Below are 22,404 nucleotides of genomic sequence, written 5' to 3'. Positions count from 1 at the left end.
GTGATAGATGAGATGTTCCAGCAATGATGTGCCATTGATCTGAGTAAATAGAATGAAACACTCTTTCTGTGAGCCAGCACAGTTTTTTTTTTTCTATTTGTCTCTTTCAGTCCATGTCCATGAAGATTGTAAACAAAAAAGTGTAACTCATTGTAATATCAAAATTCTAACTTAAAAAAGAAAAAATGTTGAAAAAAAACTGATTCAAAAAATGAATGAAAAAAAAGAAAAAATAATTTTTAAAAAAAGTTTTAAAAAAGTTTTAAAAAAATCTGATTGAAAAAACAACAACAAAAAAAAAAGGAATAAAAAAACTGAAAAAAAAAAAAAAAAAAAGTAACTCCGCCATAGTGTCTCTATGGTGTCACTTTGCCGGTCCCAAGCCCGGATGAAGGAGGAGGGCTTTTTTTAATTATTATTTTGATATGAGGGCTGAGATCTGTGCAGCCACAAACTGAATTTGAATGATTATACTGAACTTAAACTGAAAAAGCATGATTCGAAATCAAATTTCATGTTAATGTTTTGTAACCAACTTGAAAATTCAACTCTCTATATTCCTTTAATTAATAAATATAAAATCTAATTTCAGTTCAGAGAGACACGTCCAGTTGATAGTCTATGACCATGAGGTAGACTAACTGAGCTCAGATTCAGGTTTTATCAGGTTTTCTTTGAACGTTAAAGAACAGACACGCCTGTTTTGTTTAAACACACCCTCCAGTGTCAGATTAAGACCGTAGAAATTCAATCATTATTACGTTGTGTAGTAGGTCAAAAGTGTCATCCCACCTTTCTCAGCAACACTTCTGGACCGACTAATAACTGGGTCACACTTGGTCACTACTGTTAACTAGTCAGCTGGTTAGAGCAAATGCAAACTAAACACTGTGACATTTCCCAGACTTCTTAACTACCACTCATAGAAACACAAACCGCTGTGTATGTTCAATTTCAGATCATGCTTTTCAAATTCAATATAAGTCAGATTTAGTAACTTTCTGAACCGTATCATGTCAACTGTTCAGATCAATGTGGCAGTGGCAGCTTTCCTGGCTCCCAAATCTCTACATTGCCCCTCATTTCAGTTTTACAGAAATGAAGCAGCAGGTAAGACTTAAACAGCTTGTCAAATCCCCCACAAAGGTATGAGGTAAGTTAGTTCACCAGTGCTAACGTAGCCTCAGGTGCAGCAGCGTACTGTAACGTCACACACAACAAACAGAGCTATCCATGGTGCTGAAACAAGCTCTGATAACAAGTGAGGCTCATTAAAAATCAATTCCATCTCAGTTCAGAAACAGGCAGATTACAAACCTGAAAATTTTCAGAGCTCCCCCTGAATGTGTCAGGTAATGCTTTCATAGCTCCCCCATAATTCAAACCCTGGCTTTACATGATTTACAGCTTAAAAAAAATCCGTTTTTCTCTGATTGGTGTTTAACAAAACTCATATTTCAGCCTTTGTCTCAAACACTTAGTTTTAGCAGCCGTCTTTTTAAGCCTCCCTGTTCCATGAACCCCCTTTCCTCTGATTGGTCTGCCCTCTGGAGGCTTTTTAGGGGTGGAGCTATGGGCAGACTTTTATGTTTAATCTGCACACATTTAGTATGAACATCCAGCCATCCAGCATTGTTACTTTAAATCCATGAATTAAACATGAGAAGGCAGAATAACCCCTCTTTAATAGGCATCTTCTCTTCAAAAGAGATTGTGAAATAAAACTTGACAAGACCTGAATATGTTCGTGTTTCCATTAATGTTATTAAATCAGAAATAATATCAATAAAAAATACAAAATTTTCACAAGACTTTGACTATTTCTGGTTGTTCTAGTCCAGGGATGTCAAACTCGTGCCATGGAGGGCCAAGAGGCTTCAGGTTTTCCTTCCAACCAAGAACTCCACCAGCTGGTTTCACTGATTAGTCCCTGCTCTCTGCTTGAAGGTGAGGTAATCAGTGGAATCAGCTGGTGGAGTTCTTGGTTGGAAAGAAAACCTGCAGCCTCTTAGCCCTCCATGGCACGAGTTTGACATCCCTGTTCTTATCCTTATCACTGTATTCAGTCTCAGGTTCAGAAGAGGTGCAGGTCTTGGCGTCAGGGTCTGCATCAAACCCCCTGGGTGGTTCCCGTACTCCACAGTCCTCTCCATGAGCTCCTGTCTCTCTGTCTCTCTTTCTGTATCTGTTTGGTTTTGATGAAGCTGAGAAGCTGGACCTCCAGCACACTTTGAGCTCATGGGTTTCTCTGCTCTGTGGAGAGCCATGTGGTTTGTCAGCCCAAACTTCTCCTTTAAACTTGTGTGCTCAGAGCAGCTGAAGGGTTTGTCTTCTGTATGAGCTCTCATGAGTTTAATCAGATTAGGTTTATAATGAAAAGTTTTTTTTTTAAGTAGCTTCATTATAAAATTAATATATCGACAAAACACCAGTCAAACACACAAATGTGTCTTGGCACATATCTCTGGGTGGGGGGGTCGCTAAAAATGCCATGTACTGTTCATGGTTTAAAGAAAGAAAGAAAAAAAAACAGAAAAGAAAGGGGGAAAATGTGTAAAGACAGCATGGTTTACATACTATCAACTATTTAAAGTTAAAGCAAGCAAGAAAGAAAAATAAACAGTGGGTTTGAAATTACAGTTTTCCATTGTTTACAGAAAAAAAACAGTTTCTTTTTCCACCATTGCAAATAGCTTTACTTATCAATAACAAAAATCTCATCAGAAACACTTTTATTTTGACGGTGAAAACTGTTTCTGACTTTTTTTCTCCAACACCATAGGATCAGACCTTGTACAAATTTTAAACCAGCTGGTTACTGAGAGGAAGAAAGACCTGGGCCCTGTTCTACGAAGCAAGTTCAATCAGGAAAGACTAATAAGGAAGAGAAGACAAATAGTATGAGTGACCAATTTTAATGAAACAGATAAAGAATTGATGAGTGAAAAAGTCTTTTGCGCTTAGACCCTGCAGGAAGTGATCGTTTCAGGAGCATGAGGAATGATTGATGCTCCCGTAAACTTCCCCCGGAGCCTAGACACTGGTGGTGGTGAAGAAGTGTGATGCTTGAGTTGAGACTTGAGGGATGACCGAGGCCTGATGGGGTGGTGAAGGGGTGGAGGTGGGTTTGAGGACCTTTTCGCTGAATGACAGCTGACCGGCTGCAGAGAGAGAGAGCATATTTAAATATGACAGCTACGACGGATTGGCTGAGAGAGAATAGGTGACTGACTGTGATTGGGAGAAAAAGAGATGAGAGGCGGAGTTATGAGAAAGCGGTTAAAGACAGAGACAGAAAAGGGGCATGCCAGGAAGATAGTCTTTCTGATTGAACTTCCGCTAAGCTTCATTTCAATCAGGAAAGACTAATAAGGAAGAGAAGACAAATAGTATGAGTGACCAATTTTAATGAAACAGATAAAGAATTGATGAGTGAAAAAGTCTTTGGCGCTTAGACCCCGCAGGAAGTGATCGTTTCAGGAGCATGAGGAATGATTGATGCTCCCGTAAACTTCCCCCCAAAATAAGGTATACCATACCTGAAACTTGACGCTAAACAGAAAAAGAGAGGAATTAAAGGACATCGAAATTTGCAAAGTGAATCACAATTTATGAAATATGAATAACACTGCGGAAGAGAAGTGAAGTGATTCATAAATGAAAACGGACTGGACAAGGATTGATTTAGAAAGAAATGATATTGATAACAAATCGAGATAAGGCAGCTAAGGAGAAAACGAGAGAACAGGGAAGAAAAGAGAAATCAGCCGAATAGCTGAAAGCGCTGCTGGAGAGGAGATATCACTTGGAAGCTGAGAAACAGCTGCTGATAGCAGAGACAAAATTAAATAAATATTAACCAGAGAAGAAAGACGATCAAATGTAGAAAGGTAAGACGAATCAGCCTGGGTTGCTGTGACTAGCAGTTGACAGAGAGGGCATATGAGCCAAATGCTGTGAGATAGTTGATAATAGCAAAGAAGAACAGAATAGTATTAGCCGGATAGATGAGCGAATGCAGGTATGAACGTAGGACAGTTCGCCGGATGTTATGTGACCGCTACTAATGTAGTGGGTATACAGTCGGACGCTGGGAACAGCAGCTGATAAAAGGACATTTAATATAGTAGCAGGATGAGATAGACGAATAGAGATATGAGAGATAGGGATAAACTGGAAGCATTGAAACAACTGCTGTTGTAGAGGAGAAACTAGCCGGATGCCATGAGACGGCGGCTGATAGAGAGGAGAAATCAACCGGATGCTGTGGAACAGCTGATGATAGAGAGGAGATGACCAGCCGGATGCCGTGAGACGGCTGCTGATGGAGAGGAGAAACCAGCCGGATGCTGTGAGATAGCTGCAGGTGGAGAATAGAAACTAGCCGTAAGCCGTGAGACAGCTGCTGAGAAAGAGGAGAAACCAGCCGGATGCTGAGAGATAGCTGATGATAGAGAGGAGATGCTAGCCAGATGCCGTGAGACGGCTGCTGGTGGAGAGGAGAAATCAGCCGAATGCTGTGAGACAGCTGCTGATAGAGAGGAGAAATCAGCCGAATGCTATGAGAAGCTGCTGATAGAGAGGAGATGACAGCAGGATGCTGAGAGACAGCTGTTGATAGAGAGAGGAAGTCCAGCCGAATGCTGTGAGACGCTGCTGGTAGAGAGGAGATGATTAGTCGAATGCTGCGAGACAACTGCTGCGAGACAACTGCTGATAGAGAAAACGAACAGTGTGAAGTTAGCTAGATAGTATAAATGAATAGAGATATGATAGGCAGGGCAGAACAGGAAGTTGAGATACGACTGATGAAGGAGAGGAACCAAGCCGGGTGCCGTGATACGCTACTGAGGAAGAGGCAATGATCAGTTGGAGGCTGTGAGACAGCTGCTGAAAACGAAGATGACATTAGTCGGAGAATAAAATGGAAGAATGTAGGTTAATTTATTATTATTATTATTATTATTATTATTATTATTATTATTATTATTATTATTATTATTTATTTATTTATTTATTTGTTTTAAAGGAATGAAGACAGTGAAAAAAGTAGATGAAAGTAGATGGCGGAGATTTACGACCGAACATCAAACTTGTTAAAAATGAGTGAAAGAATGACCACAGAGTAAACTGCAGCTAAAAGCAGCACCACCACCAGAGAAATGAATTACTTACGAATCAGGGTTTCAGGGATCTTTGAGCCTCCAGAATGGAGGCGGACGAATGTACGAAGTATAAGCAGAGGAAGACCAACGGCCCATCTGCTGGAGTGAAGCAGATGGGATGCCTTGTGCTGCTGCTGTAGTGGCAGCACCTATGCGAAATGAGTGACTAGACTAATGAAGGGGCGAGAGTTTACATGAGATGAGCACTTTTCTGAGATGAAGATTAAACCAAGTTTTCGACATGGGATTATTATCAGGGGTGAGAAAAAGAGGAGAAGGACCAGCAGCAGATCTGAGGCGTAAATATTTAACCATGGCCTTATACGGGCAAAAAGGAGAGTCGATTTGAGAGATGATTATGGAGCATGCACCTTTTGCTTTTGAATGTTTGAGGAAGAGATTATAGTGTCCGGGAGAAAAAGTTAAATCGGAAAAGGAAATATCTACTGAGGGGTTGAAGGCAAGAGAAGGAGTGGTAAATTCACTGATTCTCAAGAATCCGTAAAAAGCGAGTAAAAACACGCTGCTTAAAAGTGCATCAACATAAGGGGAAAATAAACCTTCATGAAGAACAGACAAAATTCGATGAAGAATGGAAAGGGTAAAGGGTCTTCTATTGTTTGGCTTAGAGGGAAAACATTTCGAGATGCCCTTGAGCAAAAGCTTAATTGAGGGGTTTGAAAAAAGGCTGGGAAAGGAGGGATCATAACATCTAATGTTAAACTGAATCCCAGCGAGCAAGCCACGAATGTACTGCGGCTTGAAATGGCGAACATCGGAGCAGTAAGTGATAAAAGCGCAGATGTTTATGATGTGAACAGGTTTTAATGGAACATTAATGTTGAAACAAAAAGTTGCAAAAGTATTCCAAGCAAAATCATACAATTTTAACGTGGAAGCTGCTAGCCCTTTCCTCATATAACATTTTGCGGATAACAGAAATGGGGAAAGAAGGTGATTAACTAATACAGGGCCAGCTCGTTCAGAGAGGGGACAGGTGTAGGCTGAGTATTGGCATCTGGGCAGAGATTCTGGAAAACCTGAAATTTGAAACGGGACAGTGAGTCAGCAATGGCATTAAACTGACCAGGCACGTGGCGAGCGGTGATAATGAAATTAAGATTAACTGATAACCAGGTGATTCGCCTCATGAAGGGCATGATTGCGCAGCTGGAAGAACGACCTTTGTTAATTATCTCCACTACGGCTTGATTATCGCAGAGCACAGCAATCCTTTTACGATGCCAGAGATGACCCCAGACGTGGCATGCTACGGCGATGGGATAGATTTCGTAGAGAGCAGAAGAAAAATCTAGCTCTGAAAAAGAAAGGGGGCCAGTGATCAGCGAACCACTGGCCTTGATAAAACCCCCCAAAACCTAAGGATGGGGCAGCATCCGTGAAAAATTGAATGGCGTCAGAAGAGTGCACGATGTCGTCGTAGAAGAACGAAATGCCGTTCCACTGATCTAGCAGCTCCGACCAAAATTTCAAGTCGGAGCGGCAGCCTTCGTCTAGCTCTAATTGATCGTGTAGATTTGGGACGGAGGAGGCCAAATCTAACAGCCTAGAAATGAAGGAGCGACCCTGAGGAATAATGCCCATTGCGAAGTTAAGATGACCTAGAAGAGACAGTAGCTGCTGTTTTGAAAAGGAACCTGAAGATGAGAGGGACTGACAGATGCTACGAATGCGTTCGAGTTTCTGCTCTGGAAGAGAAGCTTTCATGGCTGAGGTATCGAGTGTGATGCCTAAAAATTCTAAAGATGTAGCGGGGCCTAAAGTTTTCTCATCAGAGAGAGGCACGCCGAGCTTGTTAAACAGCTGCTTCAATTTAGTCAGGGAGGAGCAGGAGTTGTCATGAGGGGGATCAATGAGCAGAAAATCATCCAGAAGATGGAGCACTGCTGGGAGTCTGATGTTATTTAGCAAAATCCAGCAGAGGGCCTCAGAGACGAGATTAAATATGAAAGGACTACTCCTACAGCCGAAAGTAAGTCTAACAGCAAAATAAAATTTTTGGTCCCACTTAACGCCGAAGAGGTGCCATTGAGAAGGATGGATGGGAATGATTTTAAAGGCATCGGTGATATCTGCTTTAGATAACCAGGCTCCCCTACCGGCTATTTTTATTAATTTGATGGCGTTGTCCACGGTAGAATAATGCAAAGAAAAAGGAACGGGAGGAATGAGGCTATTGACGCTCATAATGGGGCCTGAGCGCGGAGCTGACAAATCGAAAATGAGCGTTTTCTTGCCAGAGTATTTTCTGGTGGCCACACCTATGGGACTGGTGCGAAACACTGGAAAAGGAGGGGAGTCAAAGGGGCCGATCAAGTAACCTTTATTGAGCTCTTTCCCTAGCAGCTGAGTCACAATATCTGGTTCATTCGTGGCGGACTGCAAATTTTTTGAAACAAAATTAATGTCCGGGAGGGCGACGACGCCCACACGAAAGCCTTGAGACAGTCCGGTGAGCAGGTGATTAGTGAAAGAAGAGTCAGGGTGATTTAACAGTTCTGCTGCCAGGGCTTGAACGTTTAGTGGAGTAGATGGATGGATTTTCAGGAGTTTTTTGAGTTGCGCCGGTTTGATTGCTGAGCGCGTGCCAGACGCGCTGGGATCAGACAGCGGGGGGACACTGATTTGGGGTGCGCATCCTTGCACGCGCTGCAAACGTGGAGAAAAAAGCAGTCTGGGTAAGTACAAATATTCTCATTGAAGTTATTGCATATTGGCTTGTTGTTGAAAAACTCCACCTTTCTACCGCATTTGTCAGTCATAGATGGCGCCGAAGGAGCACTGGAGGAGGAAGGATCTGCCGATCGAGAGGCTTGTTGCGTGAAAGGCAGCTGAGGGCACAGGGACTGAGGGTGACCTAAATTGCCGCATAGGTGGCAGGACACGGCCTGGGAGCCCCCGATGAGCATGATGAGGATCTCAGAATCTAATACTGACCAGTTAAGTAGCAAATTGGATTGAGAAATGTGCAAAGCAGCCTTGTTAGCGAAAGCTTTGTGGTATTGATAGAAGAGATTTTTTCCGTATCTGATATTGAGGTCGCCGATCAGTGCTAGATAAGCATCTAGTTCTATTCTACGTTCGGGATAGACAGCACAGATGACATCTCTGTATATCCCGAACGCTACGAGAAACTCCCCTATGGAGAGATCTCTGGACATACGGGGATCGGATGATTTAAGAATGACTGACACATTCTCGTTAGAAGAGATTTTTTGATCACACTCTGGAGATGGAAGGATGATGCTAACCAGGTTGACGTATTTACCTTGCAGGATTTTTTTGTCTAAGACTCGGAGAAATGTTTGCTGCTGTGGGAATGTAAGGCCTACCTATCATGAGAGCGGGAACAGCGGATGCCAGACTTTGAGGTGGCGAGACTATTGAGTTGTTAATGGCCGGCAGAGAAACAAGAGACTGGAGCGAGGGAGCTGAAGCAGATTCTACGCTCCTGAGACGAGAGTCAATGTTTTGGACAGATCTCACCAGTTGTTGAATGTTAGATAGAATGATATCCTGGACAGCCGCAGCATGAGGAGCGGCAGCTGCAGCAGCAGCGGCAGCTGCAGTGCCAGCAGCAGCGGCCACAGGAGGAGCGCCAGCGGCGGCAGCAGCGCCAGCAGCAGTGCCCACAGGAGGAGCGGTGTAGACGCCATCGGCAGCAGGAGGAGCGGCCGCAGCACGAGGAGCGGTGCCGACGGCAGCTGCAGCAGAAGGAGCCGAATGGGCGGCGGGAAACTCGGCTGGGTTTGAAGCAGCGGCAGAAGCTGCTCTAGAAGAAATCCTCTTTCTCGGACGGATGGTGGCCGCAGACCTGGATCGCTTACGCTCGCGGGAGGACACTGAGGGTCCGGCAGCTTCTCCGCCTGAGGCTGAGGAACCGTTGGGAGAGCCGCTGATAGATACCAAACTTGCCAGCTCCTTTAGCTGAGACAGCTGAAGCCCGGGGGCTGGGGAGATGCCGCTAGCTTTTAGCTGAGAGTATAAGAAATCATACTCGGCTTGAGCGATACGAACACTCCGGCGTTGAGCTGAAGAGGACTGGGCTGCTTCGAGCAAGAGTTCACCAGATGGATTCAGGTGCTCCAGCATGGTATCGGAGTCGGTGTCGGACATGATGCAGCAAGCGGCAAAAACACAGAGAAACAATACGAAAGTAAGAGCCATACGATTTGACACGTCACCTTTTCGCTGAATGACAGCTGACCGGCTGCAGAGAGAGAGAGCATATTTAAATATGACAGCTACGACGGATTGGCTGAGAGAGAATAGGTGACTGACTGTGATTGGGAGAAAAAGAGATGAGAGGCGGAGTTATGAGAAAGCGGTTAAAGACAGAGACAGAAAAGGGGCATGCCAGGAAGATAGTCTTTCTGATTGAACTTCCACTAAGCTTCATTTCAGCCTAGCGAGATAGCCTTGGAGCTACCTCGCTGAACTGAGCGTGGTAGCTGGCGGTCTGGCTACACGGTTTTTCGACGCTGGTTATCAACCTCATAAGTGGATCCAGCTAGGCAATGAGCGCGTGCACGCATATAAGGCGGAGCCCACTGCATCTGACCAATCGCGAACATGGAGCAGTCTGGAGCGTCAGAGCAGGCCAGAGAGAGAAAGACTGCATACTTCACACAGGAGGAGCAGGAGGTGATCATGAGGAAGTTTGACGAGGTGAAACATGTAATTAACGTTAAAAACAACACCGTCGCCGCTGCTAAAGCACGGAAGGAGTGCTGGCAGAAAATTGCTGACAGTCCAATTGCGTAAGTGTAGTGGTGTAGTGCAAAAAAAATCTTTTGTGCCATTATCATCCTGAAATAGCACTGTTCACCATGCACTTTTACTGTAACATGCAACATACCTAATTTATTTCTTAGATGAATTTATTCATTTGTTCATTCCTATCGTGTTTACATTTTTTGTGTGATATGTAGCCCACATGAGCCCCACATGAATTCCTGTCACACTTTTAAGACGGGCAATAAAATATTGTCATGGAACAGAAGTGTTGGCATTGAAGATCTTATTAAGGCAATGAGAGTTCTTCATTCCCTTTAACTACCTGTAGAAAGTATCATGTACTACCAACACCTCCCTGGAAAACTGGTAACTTTCATAAAGGTGGTCATCTGAAAAAGAGAGTGGGTCGGGCCTCGATGTCCACGGGATCCTCTAAGAACGGACAAGCCATTTTTTCGTGAGGGCTCATTGGTCAGTGGGCGGGGTTTTTATAGTCCGCGAGTTCAATCTGGGACCTAACCTGCCCCGGAGCAGGTTAGCCGTTCAGCGTACGTTGCCATGGAGACTCGCCTCGCTGAGGAGTGATCCCGCGTCGTAGAACAGGGAATCCGAAACCTATCCTCAAAGCTACCTCGCTAGGCAGTAATCCTGCTTCATAGAACAGGGCCCTGCTGTCACTGTTAGCTGGTCAGCTGCTGAAAGAATGCACCATAAGGGTCATTTCTGTTTCTGCTTTAAAGCTAAAACACTTCCTGTATCAAAACGGAGAAACAACAACATAAACAAAAATTATAATCAGAGAAATAAAACAGTTGATCACAATTAATCAATTTATTAAAAAATAGTAGGAGTATAATTGGAGTAATTCAATCTGCTGAGGAGATCATTGGACTCAGTCTGCTCACATTGGAAGACATTTTCAGGTCACGCTGTCACCACACCACTACAAAGATCCTCAGAGACTCCAGCCACACCAGTCATCATCTGTTCTCTCTGCCACCCTCAGGGAGGGGCTATAGAGCACTCAAAGCCTGCACCTCCGGACTCAAAAACAGTTTCTTCCACAGAGCCATAACTGAACTTGTTTGCTAGCTGAAGTGTGAGAGGGTTCGAAAACTATAAATAAAAACTTAAATATAAGTATGATGTTAAGTTCACTTAAGAAGAACTTCAGAGTATACTTGTGGTGATCCTGGCTGCAGTGTGGCTGCTCTCTCCTCTCCCCCTCCCCTTCCTGAGCAGCTGTGCTGATTCCCCTGTGGCAGCACCTCACACACCTGCAGCGAGTTTGGTGATTAGGAGCGCCGGCACTTAAGCTCTGCTGGGAGGATGGACCGGAGCCTGTAGATTCCTGCTCTCTCAGTCAGTGTGCCTCAGAAGATAACTCCTGCTGCGGCCTACCGACAGCCACACTCTCTCTCTCACCAACCAAAACTCAACGAAACAATAAAATCCCTCAAACCTGCTTTTGCCTCCGACTCCTCTTGGATCCTTGAAAACCCTGTTGGTTACAAACCGGCATAATACTTACAGTTTAAAAACTATTAAACTAGCAGTGTATTGTTTTTTTTTGTTTTTTTTTTACTATATTGAGACTTGAAGTATACTTAAGAGTGCACTTTCATAGACTACAAAGTGGTTTGGAAGTTGATTAGTTGTATACTTGCAGAATACTAGTAGTATTGTTGTAGTACCAAATAAAACTTGAATATGACCTAGCTGTGTACTCAAAGTTTACTTCTCTTAACTTGATAACATACTTGTAGTATTCTCTTATTATACTTTTATGAACTTAAAGTAGACTACTATCATATAATTAGTGGACTTAAAGTGTACCTGCAATACACTTCACAGTATACTTTCATAAACTGAAAAGTGTGCTAGAAGTATATAACTAGTAAATTTAAAGTATACGTGTAAGTTTCGTTGTAGTATACTTGCAGTACAAAATAAAACTTGAATACAAACTAGTAGTGTACTCAAAATTTACTTCTTTTAACCTAAAAAAAAACATATAGTGTACTTTTCTAAAACTATAATGGGCCAATTTAGTCCCAATAAGTATTGAAAAAGTACACTGGTAAGTAAACTACTAGTATATTAATATTAGTACACTTGCTGTAAAAAGTGTACTTGAAAAATACACTTTACCTTTACCTCAGTAAAATTAATAAAATGAACTTGAAGTATGCTTCTTTTTTTTGTAAGGGTATTCTGTTCTATTCTATTCTATTCTATTCTATTCTATTCTGGTCTGCATTTCAGGAGTTGCTCAGCCTTAAGGTTGTTGTTTTGCAACATTCAACACTCACATCAATTCAAGCAGGAGTATTTCTGAAGGATTAAAATGTAGAATTTCTGGTAAATAACTTGATGTTGTTTGGAAATCATTTCATTCAGAGATGCAAATATATAAAGATCAAACTTTATTTTGATAAATGGAAAAATGAACTGAAACAGTTTGCAAAATCACTCCAATGCATTCAGGAGAACAATGCTCAATGTCTTAGTCTTGGTCTTAATCTAATTGGACTCTCACGATGTGTCCACGGTGTTATATTTCTGTTATTGTTCTCAGACTGTATCGGCACCTGAAATGGACTTCGTCGAGAGTTTTTTTTTTTTTTTTACCTTTTTTTTTTATTCAAATGATCAGCTCGTCATCAAGCTCTGCTGGAGCCTGATAACGAGCCATTCATTTGAATCAGGTGTGTTGGAGTGGGGTAACATCTAAAACATGCAGGGCAGGGGTCCTCCAGGACCAGGATTGAGAAACACTAGTGTAACAGAATAACTTAGCTTAGTGTGAAAAAAACAACTTTTAGTTTGATAAAAAAAAAAAAACATGGTGGGTGTTAGAATTTTAACACTATGAGAGGGTTAAAATGTAACACTTTACAAAGAGTTAATTTAACTCTGAGTCAGTGAGGATTATATAAACTCAGGGAAAGTTTTAAATTTAACACTATGGGAGTTGAATTAACACTCAGGATTTTGCAGTGTAGATGACAAATCCATTTAGAAATGGACCTTCGCTCACCGCAGTCACGTTTCGCTCCAGAATGACCCAACTAATAATCAGCCTCAGTTTGGTGACTTTGCTAAAACGCGTCAGAGTGATCAGAAACAGGAGTAAGAAAAGGAGTGAAAGGCTCTGATGTGAGGGATTGTTTATTTAAAATATCAACATCATGAGGTGTAACGTGTACAACAGCCGACATTTGATCCAACATTTGATCCTTGTGTTTTTATCTAAAGATTCTTTGGTTTGTTTTTCCCTACTCTGTTTCATTTCACTTTAAATTTATGACCTTAAAGGTAGGGTCTGCAGGAATTTTGTAACTTGTTAGTAAATACAAATTCAAACTTGGCTCCTCCTCCTTGGCTCAGTGTCAGCGGCAGCACACACCCACAGCCTCTGACCATGACTATGTGATCACAGTCACTAACCCAGCAACCACCTGCAGCGTCCCATTTCTACGTGGGAGATACTCGAAAGCTGGGCGTCTGACTTGGCACAAGCTAATCAGGAGTATTTGACACATACTTGCTCAGCAGAAAGCAAACTTGCGTCGCTCTTCATCCCGAGCTGCTCTCCAAGTGCCCGAAAGTGAGTGAAAGTCGAGCCAAGCTTCGCCCTTGTTTAGTAAAAAGCTTTATCTGTTTGGCGTTTGGTTTCACGTTGGTTGTTTTTCTTTCTCTGTGCTACGTTCACTGTAGTAGCTGCTCGGGATAGCTTCCTCCACTCGCAAATCAACACCCAAAGTCACTTGCAGAGTGATTGGCTGAGGTAACCACGCTTACTCTCCACCATGAAACGCCCTGAAACAACTATAATGTCAAAATACAGGCTGAGGAGGGGGCTGAGGCAGACAGACACAGACACACATTTATAGAGGCCTCGAACTGACAATTGAGCAGAATTGTTCCTGTAAAAGTTGGCATTTTATTTTTCTAGGAATACCCTACCTGCTTACCCTACCTTTAATTTGACTTGCAAGTTGAAAGAGTCAGAGTGCCGGAAAGTGAGTGAGTTTGTCAATCAACTTGAAATGCACATTCAGACTTTGTTCAGTAAGATGGAAACATATAAAGAATATGAGTAATAAAAATAACAATAAAACGTTTCCTCTTCCAGTTCTCTTCTGTGTGTGCATAATTGATTAATTCCAATCATATCAAATTAATTTATCCAGTAATCTCCAGTGAAGTTTGTTCTCTCACAGATTTTCTGGTTGACCAGACAATCTTCTAACTCTGGGTACTCAAACTTTAACTATCTCTCCCACAGTTGAGATCTCAAGAAACTCTGAAATGAATTTGCTATCAGGGTAAAACAGGAAAACAAGACGTCTGTATGCACGTCTGCCCAGGTCTTCTGTAATCTTCAGACTCCTCATGAACTCTGTGTTTCTGGAACTGATTCTGTTTGTAGTTTTACCATCTGCCTTCATTCCTCTGTTGCCTTTTTCTGTTTTATTTTGAAAGAATCATCTTTTGGTCCACCACAGGGACAAAGCAGACTTTGTTCCAGGTCAGATCCAGGTCTACACTCCTGTTGAACACGTGCACTTTCTGCACAACTTCAGTCTTTGTTGTTATTTGGTCTACTGCCATTTCAATGGTCATTTCTTGTGATTATGGTGGTTTCAGAGTGCATGTTGATGACTGTGTTCTCAGGTCTGTAGAGGATCTGATCTGATCTGAGGTCTGCTCTGGGAATGAAGAGAGGGGTGTGCTATTTCTGTGAAGATGATGCAGTTTGACGTTAGAGGACTTTTATTCCAAAGTGTTGTTTTATTGTTAGTGCTGTCAGGCGATTAAAAAAATTAATGTAGTTAATTACAGGATTTGTAATTGATTAATCTAATTAATCGCATTTTAATCTCATATCTGCTTTAAGTCCCAAAATAAAGAATTTGAATTCCAGGACATTAAAATAACATTAAAATGACATTTAAAGACATTTAAAAATAAGGTGAGAATATATACAACACATTTTTAGGTACCCTGAGGCATAAGGACCAAATGAAAAAAGTTTTATGGTTCTATCTTTACAAAATCTACACAGTCCTGCACCTGAGGTAAGCTGATTTGATTTTTAGGACGTTTTTTTGCTTCTGTTCACATTTTTATTCGATGTGGACTCAATTTTCACTGCAATATGAACTTCTATACTTCTATGAGGTCAGGAGAACCAGGGCTTAAGGCTAAAAACTGTGAGGAACTATGTACAAAACACTTTTTTCAAGTCTTGGATCAAAGAAAAGTGCACTGTAAAACCTGACGAGTAAGTTCAACTCAAATGATTTGAGGAAACCGATTGCCTTGAATCATTTAAGTTTATTAACTTATAATGTACAAGTTAAGAAAACTCTTTCATTTGAGTTCAAGCTACTTAAATGTGCAGTGCTATGGTAACACATTTAAATTGATTCTATTGTTTAATTTCAACTAAGTTTAGTGAACTTGTTTCATTTATTGTTTTATACTCACAAGAAGCATTCTAAAGAGCTTATTTAAAATATGTGACTGTATTTTTTTGCAATAGTTAGATGAACTTACATTAATTTCTTTTATCCAACTTACTGCAACTCATACCAAATGAGGAAACCGATTGCCTCAAACCATTAAAGTTGTAAAAACTCAATACAACACAAAAATCATTGAAAACTTTGTTTGTTTATTGACTTAAGGAAGTTGATTCAAAACAGAACAACAGACCATACATGTGTTAAAGATTTTGTTTTCACATGTTTCCTTTTTTGAAAGGTTGGAAACAACTGGAACATAACTTTCTGCCATCATCAAGGTTTAAGAGGATAATCTGGATGAACTCAAAGAATCCATTAAGCTTTTTAGGGTAGCTCAAATGAAGTACGTTTATCAGTCCAAACAAAATCACCAGTGAATCTGGTCAAGATCTGTGATACATCACCACCTGATCCTCAAGGACAATGGACACATGGCAGGTCTCGAAGGGAACTCCAGCAAGCGCAGCTTCGTCATTTGTAACTGCAACCAGAGCAACTGCTCCTTCATGCACTTCCGATTCCTCCTGAAAATAAAAGAATGAAAGAAAAATTAAATAATTTCTACATTGGCACAATTAATTTTGGCACTCATAGTCCTCCATGTATTTTTGTCCAAGAAATTATAAATTACCTTGCAAGTTTTGAAGACCTCTGAGGAATCCTCCTTCAAGTGTAGCACCAGGCCAGTCAGGACTGCTGTCCGGACTGCAGTGATGTCGTTCTTGTCCTGTAGTATGAATGTAAGTTTTACAAATGATAGCTTTTTTTACCATCACCATCTGTTAAGGATATGGAAGCATTATTTTACCATTTCTTCATAAGTCTTCATGAGATTCTCCAAGACCTTGCCTCGGTTCCCAGTTCTCCTCTTTTTGAACAGCTTCAGAAGTTGAGGGGTATACTTGTCCAAAGAATAAAAGAAAGAATACTGCAGATTTTGATTTGTGATCCTATGGAACTCTGTGTAGAGCTGGAAAACAAAAACAGTGCATATATGTAGACCATTAAACACACCATATGAAAATCAGGAACTGCATTATTGAAGTTCACCATTAATGTATATCCTTTGTATTTTTCCTTACCTGGGCTTCATAAAAGAGAGCTGGCCATCTTTCTTTAAGTTGTTCTACAGGAGGTCTCAAGGTCCCAATTTCCTCACGCCTCAGTGAAAAGGTGTGCTGCATGTGTAGATAGACGTAAAGAAAGATCTCTGTAAAGATCCTCTATAAAGATAGAGAAGAATGTTAAGAAATTTTGAAACAGCACATATAAATGAAAAGAGGTAAGTAGTACAAGACATAGTTTCATACAAATCTAAGGCCCCAACAGGACATTTTAGGAATGTGACTGTTCTTTTCCATGTTTCAGTGAATTATGATGCCCAAATTCATATTTCTTTTGTATTGTCATTGTTAAATATTGATAAACGCACATTATCAAAATGCTTATTTCATTAACATCACACAAGACATATTTTCTGCATGGCTTCACGTTCAAACACACTGATGAGAGCATGGAATATTTAATATCTAAATAAGATACTTTCAGAGCAAATCCAAATTTTATTCAACATGAATCTTAACAAAATTATAAGTTCCCTTAACATTTTTTCTTCAGGGTGATAAACGAGAGAGAAATATTAGGCCTTCATTTTGTGTGTTTACTAAAACGATGAAGCGTGAGACTGTGGCTCATATACCATCTCTCTAATGTACAGCTGTGTGATCTGCCACTGAGCCTGCTGCTCTGACGAGTTATAACAACCAGAGCTTGGACACATTGCTTTACAAAGCTTTTAAACTCATGTCAACGAAGCTTTATTACGTAGCAAAGATAGGATGCTCTAAAGAGTGCTCGAGTCACGCTGTGTAAGAATATCACACTCACGGAGCTGTGCCTCTCCCTCAGTAAGTCAGCAATTCATTCATAAACAAACAAAAAAAAAAACAGTTTCAGGAACAGACTGACCGGAGCAGCAATAAGCTGAGGTCAGAGGATACACTGCTTCATCTTCATCTGCTTCATTCATATGTGATGGGCTGTTTACTGTCTCAATCATTTACTAGGTTAACCAATATGATATTAAAGATAATATCTCAGCATTAGCTAAAGAAAAGAATAAATTTAAAAAGGAAAATTTTACGTCATACCGACAGCACTGCGATCGTTAAAACAAAGATAATTTACATTGGTGGGATCTTGATTATACACAAAACGTCCTCTTCTTCAATCTCCGTAGCTATTCTCCTCCAAACATCTTAATAATCGTTATATTTGTAGTTTTTATATCTTTTGTTGTAAAGAACTGGGTGCTGGCATACGGACACAATCAGCTCATCATCCCTGTAGAATGTTTTTGTATGTGAGATGTCAACAATGAGCGTTTTAATTGGTCAGATGTGAACTCGTCGCAAGCGAAACTTTGGAAAAATCGACCTCAGTCCGAACAAATTAAAGTCGAATTTTCACTTAGCGCAAAACACTGCTGGTTTGAAAGCCTGCATTGATAAACAGAAGGTTCGAAAAAATAAATAACTTGCGAAATATTAGCGCGAAAAATGGGGGTCTGGTGTAAGGCTTTTAAGTTTTATGAGCCACTGTTAGTTCACTCTGAAGCCCTGCGCAGATAGTTACAGCACCATTGCTGTTAAAACAGTATCTTTTCAAATTGCCATCTCAACAATATTTTCGTCTGCCCAGCGAGCATTAGCTTTTATTTCCATAACTAGCCAACCCAGCGGTAAGTGGGCTCAGCTAACGTGAGCTTATGTGTTGGAGGAGAACTTGCGGCTAACGCTGTAGTTGCTTTGCACCGGTACTTTAAGCCACAGTAATTAAAAAACAGTGAAACACAGCATGCAATTAAGTTAACAAAAGACCATTCTTACCGTCAATTTGGAAACAAGCCGTTAGCAAAAGTGAAATCATTGCAGTCCCCTGGTTCAGGTGCAAAGTAAAAATGGCTTCTCCCGCTGGCCTCATGTCTGTCTAAGATGTAGAAGGGTCTCCAACCCAGATCAGCAGGGGCTGCTCTTTTGACTTATATAGAATGAGTTCATGAAATCTACTGAAACAAAACAAGTTACTTAAACAAAGTTAAAATGTTTGAAAAACACTTAAACTATGAAAGAAAAAAACATGTACTCAAATCTGATGAGTTATTGTGTTAGTTATTCATTTTTGAGTGAGACACACTTCTTTGAAATGAGTGCCTGCCACTTTTTCAGGGAACTAAGTTATTTTAACTTACTTTGTTCACTAATATATGCTGTTAGGTTTTACAGTGTGGAGTATTCTCAGTTTACATGCTCTGAACACACAAACTGTTGCTCATTGGTGCAGAGCAGCCCCAAGCTGAAACATGACACCAGGAAGATGGAAGCAAATTTTCAAAGAATTCTTTAGATTTAGTACAGGATATATATCGATCATTCAGGGCTTGTTTAATGCAGTAAAAAGTGTAGAATTATCTGTTTTTTTTACAGAATTGAGCTAGAGCAAACGGTTAATTTTCTGTAGATTTTCAAAAAGGAGGTGTGAATAAACGCGATGTGGACAGCAGTCACAAATCACTCTCGCTTCCCTCCCTCCAGTTTAAATCATGTTGCTGACGTCAGGTGTGATACATTCAGGGACCGTCGGATATTTGAAAATCTGACGAGAACACCCCTTTTCCAAGTAGGACACACGGTTTGTAAATGCTAGACATTTGAAAATAAGTGCGTCTTTGAACGCCCCACGGGTTTGGGATCCAGATTAATCTGCGTTAATTTTTATAACGAGTTAATTTGCGGTGTAATTAATTAATCTAATTAACGCGTTAAAATGACGGCCCTATTTATTGTACATGACATTTAGGCACAACATGTAAATGCTCCATAATCAGACAATGACTGTAAATACTTCCTGAAAAGAGAATCCAGTTCAAACATTTATCATGAATCAAACTTTTCATCAAAAAAAAAAAAAAAAACTTCTTAGTGGTTAACGTTTCATTTGGCTCAACAGGACTCTTGTTGTTTTATTGGTCTGACATGATTTCTACCCTCTTGTTCTTCTCTATTTCAAGATTAAGTGCCTTTTTTTAAACAGTAGACTGTTTTGTAATCGCTGTGAAGAAACTCTATATATGCCTTTTGTTACTTTTTCATCTGTTGGATAAACCTTGTTTGTTATTTTTAAGGTGTGTTTTTTATTGATATTCTATTTACAAGGGAATAAAAACTGATCCATGCTCTGTGAGTCCTCTGTTGTTTTTGTCTGCATGTCAGCCCGGATCACCAATTTAAACTTCATAGTTTTGGATCCTGGGTCATTTTGCCTTGGCCTGTTAGTCTGAAATCTTTAAACTGTTTGACAGCAGTTAATATTGAATGGCTTTGAAAGCAGTGAAAGTAGTGCTGAAGTAGATTAAAACAAAAAAAAGAAATGCAAGAGTTGAGTGTTCGTGGTAGGTTGTAAGGACCCAAGCCTCTCAGCAAGCTGCTTATATATGAAAATATTTCCCTTTTTACCATCACTGGAACCAAATGTTGAAGGTTTAGCTCAGGGGTCTGCAACATACAGCTCTTGAGCCTCATGCTGCTCTTTGACTCTGGCAGAGGCTTCCTGTAGCTTTGAATAGATATTATTGAATAAATATTTTTTAATGATGTTACAAAGGATGTTAATCAAACACAAACACCTTAACCCTATCCCCAAAACACACCAACCCTTAAGCCTGCTACCTCTCTACTTTACCTTCAGCCCACCGACTTTCCTTCTACCTGTGGTTAACCTCAGGTTGTACCCCCCTGTTAAGATCATTAAATTAACAAAAAGACAAAGCTGAAAGAATATACAGATTTTGATTCTGTGTGGGTGGATTCATTTGACTGCCAACGTGGCGGCTTAATCTACTTGCTCCATGACAAGAATCTGCAGATGCTAAAAAATAGCGAGTAGAGCAAAATTATCAATATAGGCTGTGTTATCAAATTCAAGACTTCATTTTGTATTTCTACACTTTCATTCATTAAAAAATCTCTGTGTTTGGATAACTATTCAATATATTTTAACTATGTTCAAGATTTTTATACACATGTGGCTTTTGTGGGTCTGGAATGACATGAATCCAAGTGAGATGAAGCAAAATGGCTCTGTTGATTGTAAAGGATGCAGACCCCTTGTTTAGGTTTGGAGAGGAGGCTTCACAGGGACAGAAGCCTGTCAGAAACTGTTGGTATAGAACAACCAAAGAACAACCAGACATTTTTATGGTGCCTACAGTTTTAATTTAGTGTTTATAGAATGATAACTCTGGATGAATGGAGCTGAACACCTTTTTCTCTGCCAAGAAGCACGCACATATTTCTGATGATCTGGACTGTAAATTGGTCCGGGCTTGGGACCGTCAAAGTGACTAATGAGACACTTTTACTTTTATTTGCAGAAACCCAACATCAAGACAAGATAAGGAGCCTGATCTCATCTTAACCCACCATGAGTACAGACTTCTGCACCATTTAGCAAGTTACAATGGCAAGGAAAAACTTTAACGGGCAGAAACCTCGGACAGAGCCAGACTCCTTTTAGACAGACATCTGAGGCGCCTGTGTTGGAGTTAGAGTGTATGTGTGTGACACACACACACACACACACACACACACACACACACACACACACACGAACACACACACACACACACACAGAAACACACAGTCCATAGTTCGGCGACGTGGCGATGGTTAAGGTGAAACTTATGGGCCTAAGAAAGCAGGCAGTCCACAGCAACAATCCAAAGCCGTGGCAGCTGGAGTCTGACAGGTCCACAGCACCAGGCCGTCCACATCACTGATCCAGTGGAACCTACAAGACAAAGTCAGAGCCTCCCAGAGAGGTGTATGGTCAGTAACTATAACAGGACATTAAGACTAGAAGTTAAACCAACAGATAAAGGAGGGAGGGTAACTGGAGCCCTGTGTGTTAGTTTCCCCTTGACGGTCTAAACCTATAGCAGCAGAACTCAGAGCTGGTTCTGACCTGATCCAGCTCTAACTAAAAGCTTTATCAAAAAGGGAAGTTCTAAGTCTACTTTAAAAGTAGGGACTGTATCTGCTCCCCGGACCTCAACTGGTAGGTGATTCCAAAGAAGAGGAGCCTGATAACTAAAGGCTCCACCTCCCAGACTACTTTTTATATTAAAGGTATGACGAGCAGACCTGTGTGCTGAGAACGCAGTGACCTAGAGGGATAATACAGATCAATGAGCTCTTTAAGATAGGTTGGCCCGATGCCATTAAGCGCTTTGAAAGTCAGAAGAAGAATTTTAAACTCTTTTCTAGATTTTATAGATAACCAGTGTAGAGACACTAACACTGGAGAGATGTGCTCTCTCCTCCTGGTCCCAGGCAGTACCCGAGCTTCAGCGTTCTGAACCAGCTGAAGAGTCCTAATAGATTTATTAGGACAGAAGAGTCCCAATAGACTTATTAGGACGGCCGGTGTTCTGCTGAGTTGTCCTACCTCCACGAATCATCCTACCTGTAGGATGAAATGACAGACTTATTTGCCGAGCTGTCCTACCTCGTCAGAAAATGCCACCGTGCGATTCCCATTTCTTTCGTCTTAGTTTCTGTTCTTTTCAAAGGCCTTTTCATGTAAATAGACCACTTAACAGCAGGAAGTCAGAATGTGCTTCCACATAGATCTATGTGTACGACGCTTCTGCATGAAGAAAAAAACCCATCAAATCACACTTCCACATAGATATTAGCAGGTAGGATGATATGTGGAAGCGTGATTTGACAGGGTATTTTTAACAGTCAAATCATCCTACCTGCATTTATCTATGTGGAAGCGTGATTTGACCCATTTTCCTTAATAAATAGCTGATCAGTAGGACAATTCTGTGCTGTTGTCGTTCAGGCGATGCTGTTGACTCGTGCGCATGCGCAGTGAAGCAAAGT

General features: G+C 41.0%; 1 long non-coding RNA gene across 1 annotated transcript; it reads right to left on the bottom strand.

The window, feature by feature from the left end:
• Window positions 1-16,117: 16,117 nt before the first annotated feature.
• On the bottom strand, window positions 16,118-16,674 carry LOC141801586 (uncharacterized). The gene is made up of 3 exons (XR_012599411.1): window positions 16,540-16,674; window positions 16,266-16,427; window positions 16,118-16,184 (listed from the first exon to the last, which is right to left on the bottom strand). It is a non-coding gene; the product is annotated as an uncharacterized LOC141801586 (long non-coding RNA).
• Between the last annotated feature and the right edge of the window lie 5,730 nt (window positions 16,675-22,404).

The sequence above is a fragment of the Halichoeres trimaculatus genome, unplaced genomic scaffold (assembly GCF_033239565.1).
Source record: "Halichoeres trimaculatus isolate MK-OKI-2021-1 unplaced genomic scaffold, fHalTri1.1 fHalTri1_scaffold_13, whole genome shotgun sequence".
Taxonomy (NCBI): Eukaryota; Metazoa; Chordata; class Actinopteri; order Labriformes; family Labridae; genus Halichoeres; species Halichoeres trimaculatus.
This window is presented reverse-complemented; position numbering and strand designations above follow the sequence as displayed.